At 39.6% G+C, this 18,002-nt stretch overlaps 1 non-coding gene across 1 annotated transcript; it reads right to left on the bottom strand.

Moving 5' to 3' along the window:
- Nucleotides 1–5,335: 5,335 nt before the first annotated feature.
- Nucleotides 5,336–5,442, bottom strand: LOC112760523 (small nucleolar RNA R71). Its single transcript, XR_003180959.1, has one exon. It is a non-coding gene; the product is annotated as a small nucleolar RNA R71 (small nucleolar RNA).
- Between the last annotated feature and the right edge of the window lie 12,560 nt (nt 5,443–18,002).

Raw genomic sequence — 18,002 nt, forward strand, 5'->3', positions numbered from 1 at the left:
TACACCTTCCCATGAACAAACCAAGCCTCGACATGGCCCCGCCACTTCTCTTTCCTTCTAGCTCATCATCACCACCACTGAGATCCACACATCAAAGGATAGAAGATCTTCACCAAAAGCTTGATAGATATGAGCAGCGCAACCACCGCCGATATACTTACATCAAAACACTTCTGGGTTTTGTTACCCCCAGCATGGAGGAACCCGAAATATTCACATCCACCTCAGACCCGAGTGATGGGAGCTCTGATGAAGGGGATAGTGAAGGCTCCGGTCCCAACAGTCCCTTGCATATTATTCGTAGCACGGAGGACCGTGCTAATTTCTAAAGTGTGGGGAGGTCGTCCGACCGATCTCCATGGGTAACGTTCTCTTCCCCTCAATACCCATGGATTTATTTTTCTTTTTATATATTGCATGTGTAGTTAGTTTTGCTTGTAAATACCCTTTGCATGATAGTTAGTTTCTATAGCGTTACTTGGTCAAAACAATAACTTTCTTTCCAAGAAACTGTGTTCTGGGTGACCTACCAAAAATTCTGAAAATTTTTGCAGTAAACTTGCTTTAAGAATGTATTTTGGAACATAGTAATTGAGCTAAGGACACAAGCATGAAAGCTTTGAGCCTATTGCATGGTTACATCTTTTAACCATTATTTCCATTCTTGTGTGCATATCTCTCTCTCTATGAGTGTGATCCTTGCTTTGTCTGATTCTATATATCCATTGCTTTGTGTATGAATGCATCTACATGATTGAGGCCATCAATTCAATAGTCACTTCTCCCAAATAGCCTTAACCCTTATATCTACCGTTGCTAACCAATTTTGAGCTTTTGATAAACCCTCTTGTTCTTAAATAGAGCACATCAACAACCCTAAGTGAAAAACTATGAATGTTTCTGAATTTGAATCCTTGATTGGCTTAGGCAACTTAGGATGTGTATCATTCAATTAGGAGGGTATACTTGGGAAATTCGGGTAGATATGTAGGTATATAATTGTAGTGCAATTGAAAAATTCTAGGATTTTGGGAACATACTCATATGTTGAATGATTACACCATATGTATTGACACTTTGGTTCACAAAGAAACCCCAAGAAAAGGGGATGTAAAAAAAAAAAAAGAAAACAATGAAAGGGGACAAAGACGCCCCGAGATAGAGTAACAAAAACAATGCATATGGGTGTGAATTGAAAAGAATGCATGAGTATGCAAAAAGGGTAAAATTCAAGGGTAGCTAGGAATATATTGTAGTTGTATAGGTTGTTCTATGTGTCTAGTGGATCCTAGGTTGATCAAGGACTCAAATTTGAAACCCACTTGACCATATACATCCTTACCTTCACCCTAGCCCCGTTACAACCCATGAATAAGACCTCATGATACTTGTAAGCATGCATTAAGTAATTGTTGATTGTTAGATGAAAGACAAATCTTGGAAAGCATGATTAGGAGGAGATTGAGTGACGAACCCTAGACACTTGAGCAAATAGAGTGGATATACTTCCGGTGAAGGTTCGATGCTCAATGCTTGTTCCCAGCTTTCACAAGCGTTCGTTTACCAAGTCATATGCACTCTTTAGTGATATTCAATTTGGTAGGATTCATAAATTGCATACTATTTTCACCCTATCTGCTTACATGTATTCTTGAAGGATAGATTTACTCTTGACCAAGTATATATATGATTTTACATTAGTTGCATGCATCCACTTAGGTAGTTTGCATTTCATAAACCCTTTCTCACCATGATCTTTGGTCTTTTTATTTTAAGCATGAGGACATGCTTGGTTTAAGTGTGGGGAGATTTGATAAACCCCGATTTTGTGGTTTATCTTGTGCTTATTTTGAGGGATTTTATCAATATTTCTCATACTTATTCGCAAGAAATGCATGGTTTTGTGTTCACTTCCCAATATTGCTTTATGATGTAAAACATGCTTATTTTGCCTTAAAATTTCCATATTTTAATCCTCTTCTATTGCCATTCGATGCCGTGATGTATTTGTTGAGTAATTTCAGGAATTATAGGGTAGGAATGACTTAGAAGAAAGGGAGAAAGCATGTACAAAAGAGAGGAACATGAAGAATTGAGATCTTGGAAAAGCAGCATCGGCGCGCTCGCGCATGATGCAAGGGCATTTTGGCCAGTTTCACTAAGCTTTTCTTTATGGCTTTAGGGTAGTTTCATGCACTTTCTTAGGAAATAAGCAAGTTTTGGGTAGAATTTTACTTACATCTTGATTCAAGCAAACATTGTGATTTTTATATGAATTCATGAGAATTATGCATAAATTGAATGACAAATTGGATGATGCATATCTCATAACTTGGACTAGAACTTTGATGCACTTTATTGCTTGATTTCAGGACAAAGGAAGTAAGGAAGAACCACGTTAGCAGCCACATTAGTCTAACTAACATCACCTCTAACGTGGAATGGGAGCTAGCTTGCAACGTTAATGAGAAAAGTAATCGCCAATAACGTCCTCGAAGCCATCATAGCCCATGTTGAGAGTCACGTTAACTAAGTTAACGTGAACTCTAACGTGGAAGAAGAAAATGAAGCCAATGTTAGTGACACTCACCTTTGTCACTAACGTTGGACCAAGCTCATATCGACCACGTTAAGAGCCATGTTAACTCAGTTAACATGGACTCTAACGTGGGGAAGCAAAAGAATGGCCAACGTTAGTGACACTCACCTTTGTCACTAACGTTGGACTAAGCCACTTTGAGCCACGTTAGTTGCCACGTTAACTTAGTTAACGTGGAAGCTAACATGGAGGGAGCAAGAATCGCCAACGTTAGTGACACTCACCTTTGTCACTAATGTTGGAATGAGCCACTATGAGCAACATTAACTCCCATGTTAACTTAGTTAATGTGGAAGCTAACGTGGATGAAAGAATGATGAGCCAACGTTAGTGACACTCACCTTTGTCACTAACGTTGGAGATGGCTATCACCACCACGTTAGAAGCCACGTTAACCTAGTTAACGTGAACTCTAACGTGGGAAGTAGGGGCGTTTTGAAACATTAGTGACAAAGGTAAGTGTCACTAATGTTTTCGATGATTTGGCAAGCCTACGTTAAAGGTCACGTTAGCCACACTAACGTGAACTCTAACGTAGGGAAGGGAGGATTCTCAATGTTATTGGAAAAGGTAAGTCCCAATAACGTGTGCGAAGGATCAAGAAGCAACGTTAGTGGTCACGTTGGTGCCACTAACGTTGAAGTTAACGTGGGTCACCATTGGGTTAGGAACGTTAGTGAAAAAGGCGAATGCCACTAACGTTCTCGAACCCACACTTTCACTTAACGTTAACACCACTAACGTCCTAAGCTAAAAGTCCCTGCCCACTTCATACTTTCTTTCTGCAAGTAAAGCTAAGCCCACTGAAGAAGATAACTGCTTCAAACTCAAGATCCAAAGGCCCATATCCAAGATTTGAAGAACCAACTAGAAGATCAGAAGAGTAGTATATATAGGGGTAGTTTTGAATCAAAAAGGGGGTTGGAAATTTGAGAGCTACTCTCTGTATAATTTTCATTTCTCTGCACTTCTAGTTTACTTTTCATAATGTATTTTCCATCTTTGTTTTCCATTCCCAGAGCTATGAACAACTAAACCCCTTTCATTGGGTTAGGGAGCTCTGTTGTAATTTGATGGATCAATAGTAGTTTTCATTATTTTTCTTCTATCTTTTCTCTTGATTTTACGAGAAAGCTTTTAATCTTCATTCAATTGGGTAGTTATCTTGGAAAAGAAGCTATTCATACTTGGATCTCTTCGGAACTTTGGAAGAGGAATGAAGAGATCATGCTAGAAATGCTTTCTCATGTTGGACTAAATTGGGGTTTGGATGGATATAGTGACATATAATCCTACCAACACTTTGATTTGGAAATACATATGGTATAATCAGTGACCATACTTCATCTCTTCTCATGAGCAATTGACCAAGGAATTGGCTATTGATCAAGATTTGAGAGATTGAATTACCAAGAAATTAGAATTCGATCACTTAAGATTGCCAAGGAGATCAATGAATGCATTGATTGAGGAAAAGATGAAAATGAACTTGATCCGGAGAATGCAACATCTCCTAAGCCCAATGAATTCCCCATTTCTGATCTTACTCATTCTCTTTACTTTATGCTATTTACTTTCATGCTAAACTCCCCTTCCCATTTAAGATTCTGCAATTTACTTTCCGCTATTTACATTCAGCTCTTTATTTCCAGCATTTACGTTTCTGCTATTTACTTTCCCGCCATTTAATTTTCTGCAAATCACAAATCCAATTCTGCTTAGTTCAACTAGAACATTCTTCTAATTAAAGTTGCTTGACCAATCAATCCCTGTGGGATTGGACCTCACTCTATTGTGAATTTTTACTTGATGACAATTCGGTATACTTGCCGAAGGAAAATTGTTGAGAGACAAGTTTCCGTGCATCAAGTTTATGGTGCCGTTGTCGGGGATTGATTTTGTATCAACAATGATTAAATTGGAGGATAACTAGATTGAGCATTTTTCTTTTGTTTGATTTAAAGTTTTGTGTGAGTAATTTACTTTGAGTTTTAGTTATTTTCTCCTCTTTCCCCTACTTTTTTATGTTGTTTACAATTCAGTCCACTAACCTACTAACTGTTTGATATACTGCATCACTCACAATAACATCAATTCTAATAGAAACACTTTCTGTATCTATTTCCTTGCTTGTGTCTTGTTGGTTGTATGACAGAGAGAAGAAGCGGGGCTTCAACTTCCTTTGATTCTGAACCTGAGAGGACCTTCCTTAGATTAAGGAGGGAAGCAAGAGGAAAGAGAGTAGTTGGTGCTGAGGAAGAGGAGGATTATTTTGAACCAAACATGGATGAAAATATGGAGAACCATCATGAAGAAGAGGCTCACAACCATGGCAGAGAAGGTCTAGCAAATCATGCTGGGCAGGAGAGAAGAGTTTTAGGCTCTTATATCAACCCAAACCCAGAAAACTGTGCGAGTAGCATTCAAAAGCCAACCATACATGCCAACAACTTTGAACTAAAGCCACAGCTCATCACCCTTGTTCAGAACAACTGTTCGTTTATAGAAGGTCTCCAAGAAGACCCCAACCAACATTTAACCACCTTCCTGAGGATATGTGATACTGTGAAGTCTAACGGTGTTCATCCTAACACCTATAGACTACTTTTATTTCCCTTCTCACTCAAGGACAAGGCATCCAAATGGTTAGAGTCTTTCCCGAAGGAGAGCTTAACAACCTGGGAAGATGTGGTGAACAAATTTTTGGCAAGATTCTATCCTCCTCAAAAAATCAACAGGTTGAGAGCTGAAGTTCAAACTTTTAGACAACAAGATGGTGAGACTCTATATGAAGCATGGGAGAGGTTTGAGGACCTTACAAGAAGGTGCCCACCAGATATGTTCAATAAATGGGTGTAGTTGCACATTTTCTATGAAGGTCTTTCTTATGAATCGAAGAAGGCAGTAGACCACTCATCCGGGGGATCTCTGAACAAGAAGAAGACCATTGAAGAAGCCATAGATGTCATTGAGACTGTAGCTTAGAATGACTACTTCTATGCTTCTGAAAGAGGCAACACTAGAAGAGTGATAGAGCTGAACAATATGGATGCACTGCTGGCCCAAAACAAGCTTATCACCAAGCAGCTGGCTGATCTTACCAAGAAGATGGAGAGAAACCAAGTAGCAGCAATCACCACCTCATCAACAACCCAATAGGGGGTGAATGCAGAGCCAGAAGGTGAGCATGAACAAGCCAACTACATTGGAAACTCACCCAGGCAGACCCATGATCCATACTCTAAGACCTACAACCCTGGTTGGAGGAACCACCCAAACTTTGGATGGTGAAATCAACAAGACCAAGACCAAGATCAGAGACGCCACAACCCCAACAACAATGCAGCCCACCAACATTCCACGCAAAGATCATATCAACACCCACCTAACAACACACCTCAACATCCATACCAAAGCCAAAATGGCCTTTCTCATCCCTCCAACCTCAACTCACCATCATCTGAAGATAGACTCTCAAGGATTGAGACTATACTTGAAGGCATATGCAAAGAGATTCAAGATAACAAGGTGTTCAAAGAGGAGGTGCGAGCCAGTATCAAGAACCAGGGAGACACCATCAAGAGGCTGAAATTTCAAGTGGGATACCTCTCCGAGCATATTCCCAAACCTACAGACAGCTTCCCAAGTGACACAGAGAAAAACCCAAGAGGTGAAGCAAAGAAAGTAAGATGGGAAGATTGCAAGATGGTTACTATAAGTGATAAGGAGACTGAGGAAGAGCTGAACAACCCATTAGAACAACCTGAAGATACTTCAGTAGGAAAGCAGGGGGAGAATCATCAAGAAACCACAATTACACAGAAGGAGCTGACATAGAAGGAGCTGCTGAGACTCTATGCACCCTTTCCCCAATTACTAAATGGCTGTGTAGAGAAGAGAATATACTCAAGGTTTCTTGACATATTTGCATCTCTCCATGTAAAACATACCATTCATCAATACCCTCCAACAAATGCCCTCATACATTAAGTATATGAAGGAGCTGCTGACCAGGAAAAGCTCACTCAAAGAAGGACAAACAATAGTGATGAATAAGGAGTGCAGTGCTCTCATTCAACCAGAGCTGCCGACAAAGAGGAAGGACCCCGGGAGTTTCACATCCCCTGTGCCATAGGAGAAACAATGTTTGATAAAGGACTTTGCGATCTGGGAGCAAGCCTCAACTTAATGCCTTTATCCATTATGAAGAGGCTATAGATCAATGAGATAATACCCACAGATGTAGTTATCAGGCTGGCTGACAAAACTCAAAAACAAGCAATAGGAGTGGTTGAAAATGTGCTGGTGAAGGTTGGAAAATACTTCCTTCCCACAGACTTTGTCATCTTGGACATGGAAGAGAGTCACCTCCACCCAATCATATTGGGAAGACCATTCCTAGCTACAGCCAGAGCACCTATAGATGTGGAGCAAGGGGAGCTAATTTTGAGGATCAATGACGAACAACTCACCTTCAATGTTTTCAAACCTTCACAAGAAACAGATCAAGAGAACAAAGAATCAAGCAAGGATCACAGTGAGATACTGAACGAAGAAACAAGCACTGAAGCACAACCAGCACATCTGGGAATCCCCTTAGTTGATGAACAAGGGAATCAGTAGCTGTCACAGCTCAAGGAAAATCAGGAGAAACCTAAACCACCAGAGTTATATGAGACCAGCAACAAAATCTCCTTGGAAGAGGAGGTCACAAAGAGCAAGGCAACATCAAAAGGAACAAAGAAGAAGGTACCAAATAGGTGGAGGAACAAGAAGATCCCTACAGAGGACTTCTCTCCAGGGGATAAAGTAATCTCAGCTTACTTCCCAGCCATTCCCCCCGATCTCCCCACCATCCCATCTCAGCTACCTAAAGTCTTTACCATCAACAGAGTTCTCTCCCTAGAACATGTGGAGATCCTTGATGAAGCCAATGGAGATAGATTTACTGCAAGGAGGGAGGACTTGAAGCACTACCAACCACCCTGATAAAGGCAGAACGTCAAGCTAGTGACGCTAAAGAAGCGCTTCATGGGAGGCAACCCATGTTTTACATGCTTTTAAAAATAGTTAATAATGCGTTCATGAATCTCAAATCAACTTGATATGCACTTGAATGAATCCTTGTGTGCAACATATAGTGAGAAACAGGTTTGGTGTTCAAGGCACACTAAGAGAACATAAATGTAACCCACATCATGTCACTCTTAGGGGCCTTGAACAAATCTTTTACACCACATGGCACTAAACTAAGTTTGGTGTTGCCAATGTTGCATACATGGATGTTGAGTTAGTCAGTTGGTTTGCACTCATGAATAGCACTTAGTTAGTTAAAAACAAAAACTTTAAAAAGTGGTTAGCCTTTTCATGTTGCCGCCACTTACTACAAGTGTGTTTTTAATCACATTTCTTTTATTTTGTAGGAGCATTGATGGGGCAATTGAAGGGTTCGGATAACACAAAAGGAAGATACTACACACGTGTCTTCAAGGGGATTGCATTGGGAATGGTTGCCATGCAACATTTGAAGAAGATCAAGCTTGGAAACTGAACCAACCCCATCATAAAGTTGGTGATCCTTGTGCTCACCCATGCTAAACCCCATCTGTCCATCACACAACCACCCCATCAATCCACACCTTTCATTCACTCATCACTTCCGTATATAAGTGAGTCCTAGTCCGTACTTCCCTTCACATTCCAATTCCCATTCCTCACACTTCACACCTTCGGCATCCAAATCCTTTCATCACACCTTGTCCTAACCAACCGAATTCCTCATCTATCCGTACCTTCCACCCTCTTCACACATCAACTCAGACTCATGGCATCATCAAGCTCCAAGAGGCAAAAGAGGAAAGAACCGGTGGAGAGCACCCCTTTCGATGAGAGGGGTTTCAAAACTGCATTTCATGAACTCGAATTTGAACGGATGATGAGAGAACTTTTGCGTGGTCTAGAAATTTACGGATAAATCCTCTTTGCAAGTATAGTGTCTAAACCTTCAAAAGTCCTTTCATACAAACGTTTTGGTTGTCACAAGTAACAAACTCTTTTAAAATTGATAACCGAGTATTTAAACCTCGGGTCGTCTTCTCAAGGAATTGCAGGAAAGTATGTTCTTATTATTGGTTATGCAAAGGTATGTTTTGGGGTTTTTGGATCAAGGTAAAAAGTTAGAAAAGCAATGGCAGAGGGAATAAAATAACAATAAACATAAACTCTTGGCAAGGTATTAGAAATTAGAAGTCCAGACCAAGTTATCCTTATCAATGATAATAAAAATTGAATCTTAATTCCACTTAGTCAACCTTTACTAAAGTAAAGGAAAGTCAAGGGATTAATTAGTTTGATCTTCGAATCCTATTTATTTCCTAAGAAAAGATTGGGATTATTGAAGTTCAATTCAATTGGCAAGATAACAATTATCAATTATGCTGTTGAATTGGATAACTCCTGAGTTACTGATTTCTTAACCAAAACCAAGAATGTAAAAAGCTAAATATAAATCACAAATCTGAAAATACCTCAATTGCATTAATAAAGAAAATCATAACATGAAAGCCATAAGCCAATTATTCAAAAGATAAATATCAATTAAAGTACTAAGGTGAATAAAAATAGAAACCAATTTAAACAGAAAAAAACATTTAACCTTGGGATCGAGAGTCACTCTTAAAACTAAGAGAAGTCTTAAATCCTAATCCTAAGAGAGATGAGAGAACCTCTCTCTCTAAAAACTACATCTACTCCTAAAATTGTGAATATGAGAGCTTTCTCATGAATGGATACAATCCCCCACTTTATAGCCTCTAATCTGTGTTTTCTGGGCCGCGAACTGGGTCGAAAACAGCCCGGAAATCACTGGAGAAGAATTCAAATACGCTGATTTCCGTCACTGCGACACGGCCGCATGGAGCACGCGGTCGCATCGCCTAGCTTCAGGGTAACTATAGCATATTATATATCAAATCGAAGTCCCGGACGTTAGCTTTCCAACGCAACTGGAACCGCGTTGTTTGGATTTCTGTAGCTAAAGTTATAGCCGTTTGAGTGCAGAGTGGTCAGGCTGGACAGCTTAGCAATTTCTCCAACTTCTTGTATTCTTTCCACTTTTGCATGCTTCTTTTCCATCCTCTGAGCCATTCCTGCCCTGTAATTCTGAAAGCACTTAACACACATATCAAAGCATCTAATGGTAATAAGAGAGGATTAATATTAGCAAAGCTAAGTCCAAAGAAGCATGTTTTCAATCAAAGCACATAATTAGGAAGGCAAATGTAAACTCATGCAAATAGTATGAATAAGTGGGTAAAGAGTAGATAAAAACAACTCAATTGAACATAAGATAAACCATAAAATAGTGGTTTATCAACGGATAAAGCTCAAGAAGATACTGCCTGAGTTAACATTCCAAATTGACGAGGATGAGTGCCCACAAATTCGAGAGAAGATTGAACAAAGGGGTTGGCGAAGGCCTACGAACCTAGAGGGGAAGATAAATGCAAACCTCATCAAAGAGTTCTATGCAAATGTGGCCAGAGAAGACAAAACCAAGGCCCCCACCTTCAAAAGTTACGTAAGAGGGAGAGAGGTGGACTTCAGCCCCAATGCTATAACAAGGACTCTTCAGTTGAAATCACCACATTTTGATGAGCTTGGTTATCAAGCAAGAGTAAGTAAGAGCCCTGACAATGATGAACTCGAACAAATTGTGAATGACATATGTGTTATAGGAGCTGACTGGGAAAGGTATGCGGATAAGAGACCCAGGTTCATCAAGAGAGGAGACCTCAGCCCTGAAGCCAAGGGATGGTTTGAACTCGTGAGGAGATCTATCCTCCCAGCAGTGAACAATTCCGAGGTCAACGTCACTCGAGCTACTATGGTACATTGCGTAGTACAAGGTGGAGATATTAATGTGCACGAACTTATAGCTGAGGGAATTCAAGAGTCAGCTGAGAAGATTGATTCGGGTGCCAGGCTTTGGTACCCCAGCACCATCTTCAGACTGTGCACGAAGGCCAAGGTTGTCTTCGAGGATAGTAACCCAGATTGGTTAAATCCTGGGAGGCTAATTATGTTTCAGCGTCTAACTCATGTGACACCAGCCCAACAACAAAGAAGACCTCACATAGGAAAGCCAAAACCAAAAGGAGGATCTCACCAAGAAGAGTCTCATCAGGAAGAACACCAACAAAGAGAATGTTATGACCCAACCAACATAAACCTGAATCACATTCATGGAGCCATTGAGGAGCTAGCAAGGAGTTATATGGAGGGACAAGAACAACAACTGTACATTCAAGCTAAAAGGATGGATCATCAAGAAGAGCTCCTTTCTAATTGGATGAATCAACAAGGAGAATGGCAAAAACAGCAAATGGAACACTATTCCCAGCTTACCCAAGCCATAAATCAAGTGACTGAAAGACAAGAGAGACAAGACAAGCGCCTTCAAGAACTCAATCAACGACAACTAGCTCAGGCGAAGGCATTCAATGAGTTCAGTGTACTGAATGAAGGACGGCAACTACATAGGGAGGAGTTCTACATAAACACTCAAGCCAAGTTGAACTATATGTCTAGTCATATGCATAATCTGCACTCTGCAATCCCCAGGTATGATGAAGTCCAAAAAGAGCTAACAGAACAAGAGGAAGGGAAGGTGAAACACCAGAAGGAAACACTGAAGAAGAAGATGGAAGACGCTGGCTTCTGGAAGAAGTTGATTGGAAAAAGCAAGGGAAGTGGGAGTGCAAGCACTCAAGAAAAACACAAAGAGGACAAACAAGAAGGAGAGCAGGAGCACCCCCAAGAGTAAAAGGTGGTGGAGTTCCCTCATTGTCCCATCTTTTTCAAGTTTTTAAATAAGGAAAATCATGTATGAAATAGAACATGCTTCCATGGTAGTTTAGGATTTTCAATTCTGTGTTTAGTATTCTCCTTGCTTAGGTCTATGATTACTATTCAAATTGCCTGTTTTCAATTCCATCTTGCTTATTGTGTTGCTTGTCTCCTTTTGAATCAAATAAAAAGAGATGTTATGAAAGACCAGAGTAGAGTTCAAGTTGTGGAGTAAGTTCCTAAGTTTGTGGTATGGTAATAGATTAGCTAAGTTGGTTCACCAATAAGGTGGGAAGGCAACTATCTATCCGGAATCATATGCTTGAAACACACCCCATGAGACTAGCTAAATAACAAAATCCTAATAATAAAAAGGGAAAGAGAAAATGAAAGTTGAGAAATAAAAGGAAAAGAGTAAGAAATAAGGCTGGCACCAAGGGTTTGAATCTTGAGGCATGTGTCTGTGGTGCTCTTGTGTAATGGATTTACTTGGATGAATAAGCTCTCAGGGGTGCCTTATCACTTGGTAACTTGGGTTAACTAACCCAGGATTATCAGCTGAAAGTCCACTATCAAGAGTAACCCTTGCTACAGAACACTTAGTAACCCAAAGAGGTGCTGGACACCAAGGTCTCAAGAAAGAAAATAAACAAACCATGTGCCTGTGGTGTGTATGTATGGGGGAAAGAGACTTGAGGGAGTAAGTCCTTAGGGGTGTCTTAACACCTAGCACCTTGAACCAACTGGTTTGGGAGTGTTGGCTAAAAGCTTATCTTAAAGAGTCGCCCCCTTACAGAGCACTTAGCCTAAGAGCACAATCAAACCCTGAAAATAATAAAAGGATCAATGAATAAGAGTCTCATAGGGTGCAATCAAGTGAATATTCAAGACATGATAAAGGTCTGAAAGCCAGTGAAGGAATGAACCTAAGTTGCTATACATGAAACCACCATAAAATCAAGGACATGACTTCCACAATAATGACTCGTAACTCTTAGCATTTCATTCATCATTCTCTTGTTCCAGTACTTGCTTAGGGTCAAGCAAGCTTTAAGTTTGGTGTTGTGATGCCAGGGCATTTTGACCAGTTTCACTAACCTTTTCTTTATTTTTTTTAGTGTAGTTTCATGCACTTTCTTAGGAAATAAGCAAGTTTTGGGTAAAATTTCACTTACATCTTGACTCAAGCAAACATTGTGACTAACGTGGGGAAGCAAAAGAATGGCCAACGTTAGTGACACTCACCTTTGTCACTAACGTTGGACTAAGCCATTTTGAGCCACGTTAGTTCCCACGTTAACTTAGTTAACGTGGAAGCTAACGTGGAGAGAGCAAGAATCGCCAACGTTAGTGACACTCACCTTTGTCACTAACGTTGGAATGAGCCACTATGAGCAACGTTAACTCCCACGTTAACTTAGTTAACGTGGAAGCTAACGTGGATGAAAGAATGATGAGCCAACGTTAGTGACACTCACCTTGGTCACTAACGTTGGAGATGGCTATCACCACCACGTTAGAAGCCACGTTAACCTAGTTAACGTGAACTCTAACGTGGGAAGTAAGGGCGTTTTGAAACGTTAGTGACAAAGGTAAGTGTCACTAACGTTTTTGAAGATTTGGCAAGCCTACGTTAAAGGTCACGTTAGCCACACTAACGTGAACTCTAACGTAGGGAAGGGAGGATTCTCAACGTTATTGGAAAAGGTAAGTCCCAATAACGTGTGCGAAGGATCAAGAGCCAACGTTAGTGGTCACGTTGATGCCACTAACGTTGAAGTTAACGTGGGTCACCATTGGGTTAGGAACGTTAGTGAAAAAGGCGAATGCCACTAACGTTCTCGAACCCACACTTTCACTTAACGTTAACACCACTAACATCCTAAGCTAAAAGTCCCTGCCCACTTCATACTTTCTCTCTACAAGTAAAGCAAATCCCACTGAACAAGATAAATGCTTCAAACTCAAGATCCAAAGGCCCATATCCAAGACTTGAAGAACCAACTAGAAGATCAGAAGAGTAGTATATATAGGGGTAGTTTTGAATCAAAAAGGGGGTTGGAAATTTGAGAGCTACTCTCGATATAATTTTACTTTCTCTGCACTTCTAGTTTACTTTTCATAATGTATTTTCCATCTTTGTTTTCCATTCCCAGAGCTATGAACAACTAAACCCCTTTCATTGGGTTAGGGAGCTCTGTTGTAATTTGATGGATCAATAGTAGTTTTCATTATTCTTCTTCTATATTTTCTCTTGATTTTACTAGAAACCTTTCAATATTCATTCAATTGGGTAGTTATCTTGGAAAAGAAGCTATTCATACTTGGATCTCTTCGGAACTTTGGAAGAGGAATGAAGAGATCATGCTAGAAATGCTTTCTCATATTGGAATAAATTGGGGTTTGGATGGATATAGTGACATATAATCCTACCAACACTTTGATTTGGAAATACATGTGGTATAATCGGTGACCATACTTCATCTCTTCTCATGAGCAATTGACCAAGGAATTGGCTATTGATCAAGATTTGAGAGATTGAATTACCAAGAAATTAGAATTCGATCACTTAAGATTGCCAAGGAGATCAATGAATGCATTGATTGAGGAAGAGATGAAAATGAACTTGATCCGGAGAATGCAACATCTCCTAAGCCCAATGAATTTTCCATTTCTGATCTTACCCATTCTCTTTACTTTCTGCTATTTACTTTCATGCTAAACTCCCCTTCCCATTTAACATTCTACAATTTACTTTCCGCTATTTACTTTCAGCTCTTTATTTCCAGCAATTACGTTTCTGCTATTTACTTTTCCGCCATTTAATTTTCTGCAAATCACAAATCTAATTCTGCCTAGTTCAACTAGAACATTCCTCTAATTAAAGTTGCTTGACCAATCAATCCCTGTGGGATTCGACCTCTTCTATTGTGAGTTTTTACTTGACAAAAATTTGATATACTTGCCGAAGAAAAATTGTTGAGAGACAAGTTTCCGTGCATCAGCGCACTCCACGGGCACGGGTGGATGGGATTGGCTGGAAGCGGCGCGCAAGGACGGACGCATCCGCACGAATCTGGAGATTCTTATCGACGCGCACGCGCACTTGGCGCGCACGCGTAGATCACAAGAACAATCGGCGCGCGAGCACGCATGGCGCACACGCGTAGATTTGCGACTTGGATCTTGTTAATTACTAGTTTTAATTGTTCAATTTGAATTTCTTGTTACAATTTTGCTTATATCTTGTGATAGTTTATGAATTCTTGTCAATTATCATTTTATACCCATTTCATGAATGTTGTGAATCTTGACTTGTTGATGTTACATTGATGATTTCTATGATTAGTCTAGTAGTTTGGATGATTGTATGTTGATAATTGTTAGTGGGTATTTGTAGAATTCAATTAATTGCTATTTTGAACATGCATTTTGTTAGTGCTTACCAAGTGTTTGATGAATTGTTCACTTTGATTATGGAGTAGTCTTTTTCACTCTTGGCCTAGGTCAAGGGAATTGGGTAAACTTGAGTCATTGGGTCTAATGGATTTGATGGTTTGGGAGCCCTAGGTGGTCAATTTGATACTCATTGACGCCAACCCACTACTAATCTAATTAGTAGGTAGGTTGGGACTTATGGGTTGATGTGATCAGGGCCATTTGACGTACTTCAAGTCTAGGAGTAGATATCACGTACTTAAGACTTTGAGAGTAGACTTAATGAGCTTGGTTCCTTATAATTGTCAAGGTATAGTTGTTAGACAAGGATGGTGATCCCAATTCCCAAGCCTAGCCAAGAGTTACCTTTATTATTCATACTTGAAATCAACTTTCTCAACCAATTGCTTTAGTTGTAGTTTCTTGTTTGGGTTATAATAGAATTAAGTGGAATGTTGTTTATTCATTGAAAGTGCTTATGTTTTGCTTAGTTGATTGAATTAATTGTTGCATTTTAAGATTACTTGTTTGTTAAGATTCCCATTTATTTTCATGCTTATAACTCACAACCCCGGATTTCTAACCAATGTCGAAGCACATGATTGCCTATTCCTTGTGAGATGACCCGAGGTTTGAATACTTCGGTTATTTCTATTGGGGTTGAACTTGTGACAACCAAATCCCTCTTCTAAATTTGACCCCCGAGGATTTTTGTTGGTAGAGCTATACTTACAACGCGGTTTTCTTGAAGAGAATCTTTACCAATACACCCTTGGTGCTGCCGTGTCACAACACCAAACTTAGAATGCAATCACATGTCAAATTATTTACAGTAAAACTAAGAAAATGAAACTGTTATATGTTAAATACAATCACCAAGCGAAGAATCTGTCACAATTAAGGATTTCTTGGTGAGGTATTAACAAGAACAGTTAAAGAGCAAAATAAATGAAAGGATTAAAAGCAAAGAAATGACTAAAACAAAGATAATAATAAAAATATTAAACCAAAAGAAAGATAACCTTGCAAAGGCATTATGATTATGCAGATAAGTGGTGTGCTGAATAAATTGCATAGAAAAATAAGTGGCACACCAAACTTAGAGTCTTGGTGTGACACTTTCATTTTTGATTTGATGCAATCATCCAGAAAGATTGAAAACAGATTATTGCAGGGCAACACCAAACTTAGAATGTAATCATATGCCAATTTATTGAAATTTAAACAAAGCAGACAAAGAAAATAGACAAAGCAAAGGAATAAAATGTTACCTAAGGTTGGGTTGCCTCCCAACAAGCGCTCTTTTAGTGTCATTAGCTTGACATGTTGTTCTTCACTTTCTTCCTCTTCTTCCCGTTTGTTAAAAGGAATGACCTCAAGGGGGGAGAAGATTCAGCTATTGTCACCTGTTTTGGTCCCTCCTCAGCAAGCTTCCTTTTGTTATTCGCTGGATTGAGCTTGCTTGGTGGATCAGGGGTAGGATTTTTTGCAGTTGACCTTTTCTTGAATGTTGTCCTTGGTATCTTGGTCACAATCCTCTCTTCGGTGTTCTTGTTAGTTGCCTTCACTGCTTGGATATTAAGACATGATTGCTGTGTGATTGTTGGAGCTTTATCTTCATTAAAAGCCTTTTGAATTGGTGGTTCAATGAGCCCTTCTTCTATGCAACTTTCTACCTCACTTGAGTATGGACTTTCTTGATTGTCTTTCTCACTTTCTTGATCTTCCACTTCCTCTTTTGCACTCAACATTTGATGTAATAGCACTTTCATGGAGGAGGTTTGTTGTTCTTCCTAAGATTTGTTCATCTCCTCTTTATATTTTTCAATCATAGATTCAAGTGTTGAGAGTCTTTGGTTCAGGGAAGTTTGTGGGGGTTGTGAGTTTTCATGTTCCCTTGTCATCTTAAATAGCTTCTGTAGATGTACGGTTTCAGGTTCAAATATCTCCACCACCTCATTCTTCATCGAAATTTTGCTTGACACAAATTCCTCTTCTTCTTGCTCTTCCACTCCCTCCTTTACATCCACCAATTGGTCTTCATCTTCCTTGCTCAGCAGTTATAAGTTTCTCCTCATTTGCTCTAAGTGCCCATCCATCTTCTTGAAGAGGGTCTCTTGCTCTTTCCAGGATTGTTCTTGTCTTTCAAAGAGTTCTCTAGTTCTCTCCCTAGAGTCTATGGCACTTTGCAGGTCTTGTTCTGCTTGTAGCAAGAGAGAAGCAGATTGGGGTGGATTTTGTGGGCTTGTGGGTATTGTGGTGAGTTGAGGGATATAAAATGAATTTTGTGAGTAATCAGGTGTGTCTTGTGGTTGGTGAAATGAATTGTATGGATCTTGGAGGAAGCTTTGTGTTGAGGTATAGTCAAGTGATGAAAGATTTTCAAATGAAAAACAGGGAGGTGAAGTTGGACAACTTTGCATAAATGAGTTGAAGGTTTGTTCAAGCAATGATGGCTCTTGATAAGTGGAATATAAACTGTCAAATGCTTTCTGGTTTTAATCCTCCCATCCACAATGCGAATTATTATAGAATTCATCAGAGTGTGAATCATCTTGTGGTATTAGGGGACAATTTTGCATGAATTTATTGAAATCACACTCCAGTGATGATGTCTCTTGATGAGTGGAGTATGAACTATTGAATGCTGTTTGGTTTTAATCCTCCCACCCACAACTTGAGTGATTATTGAATTCATCACAGTGTGGATTATTTTGTGATAATGTAGGTATTGACAGCATAGTCAAGTGATAATGTCTTTGAATGATTAGAATGTGAATCATTGCAATTTCCTTCTCAGCCATCATTTGTGTGTGTGTCATAACAGTATGAGTCACTTTGTGCCTTTGGGAAGTAGTTCATTTCACTTGATTGTTCATACTCTCTCATTCCTTGTTGATATTCCCAGTCACCATGAGGATAATAATCTAAATCATCTTGTGGTGGTAGATAATATCCCATGAATTTGTCTTGCTCATCTTGTGGCTCTGAAGCATATCTCCATTGATTGGAGTGCTCAGAATCTGTGATTTTTTGGTGATATTCCTGGCCACCATTAGAATAGTAAATTGGTGATGGTGGATAATATCCCATGAAATTTGTTTGGTCATAAGATGAG

Source organism: Arachis hypogaea, chromosome 16 (assembly GCF_003086295.3).
Source record: "Arachis hypogaea cultivar Tifrunner chromosome 16, arahy.Tifrunner.gnm2.J5K5, whole genome shotgun sequence".
NCBI lineage: Eukaryota > Viridiplantae > Streptophyta > Magnoliopsida > Fabales > Fabaceae > Arachis > Arachis hypogaea.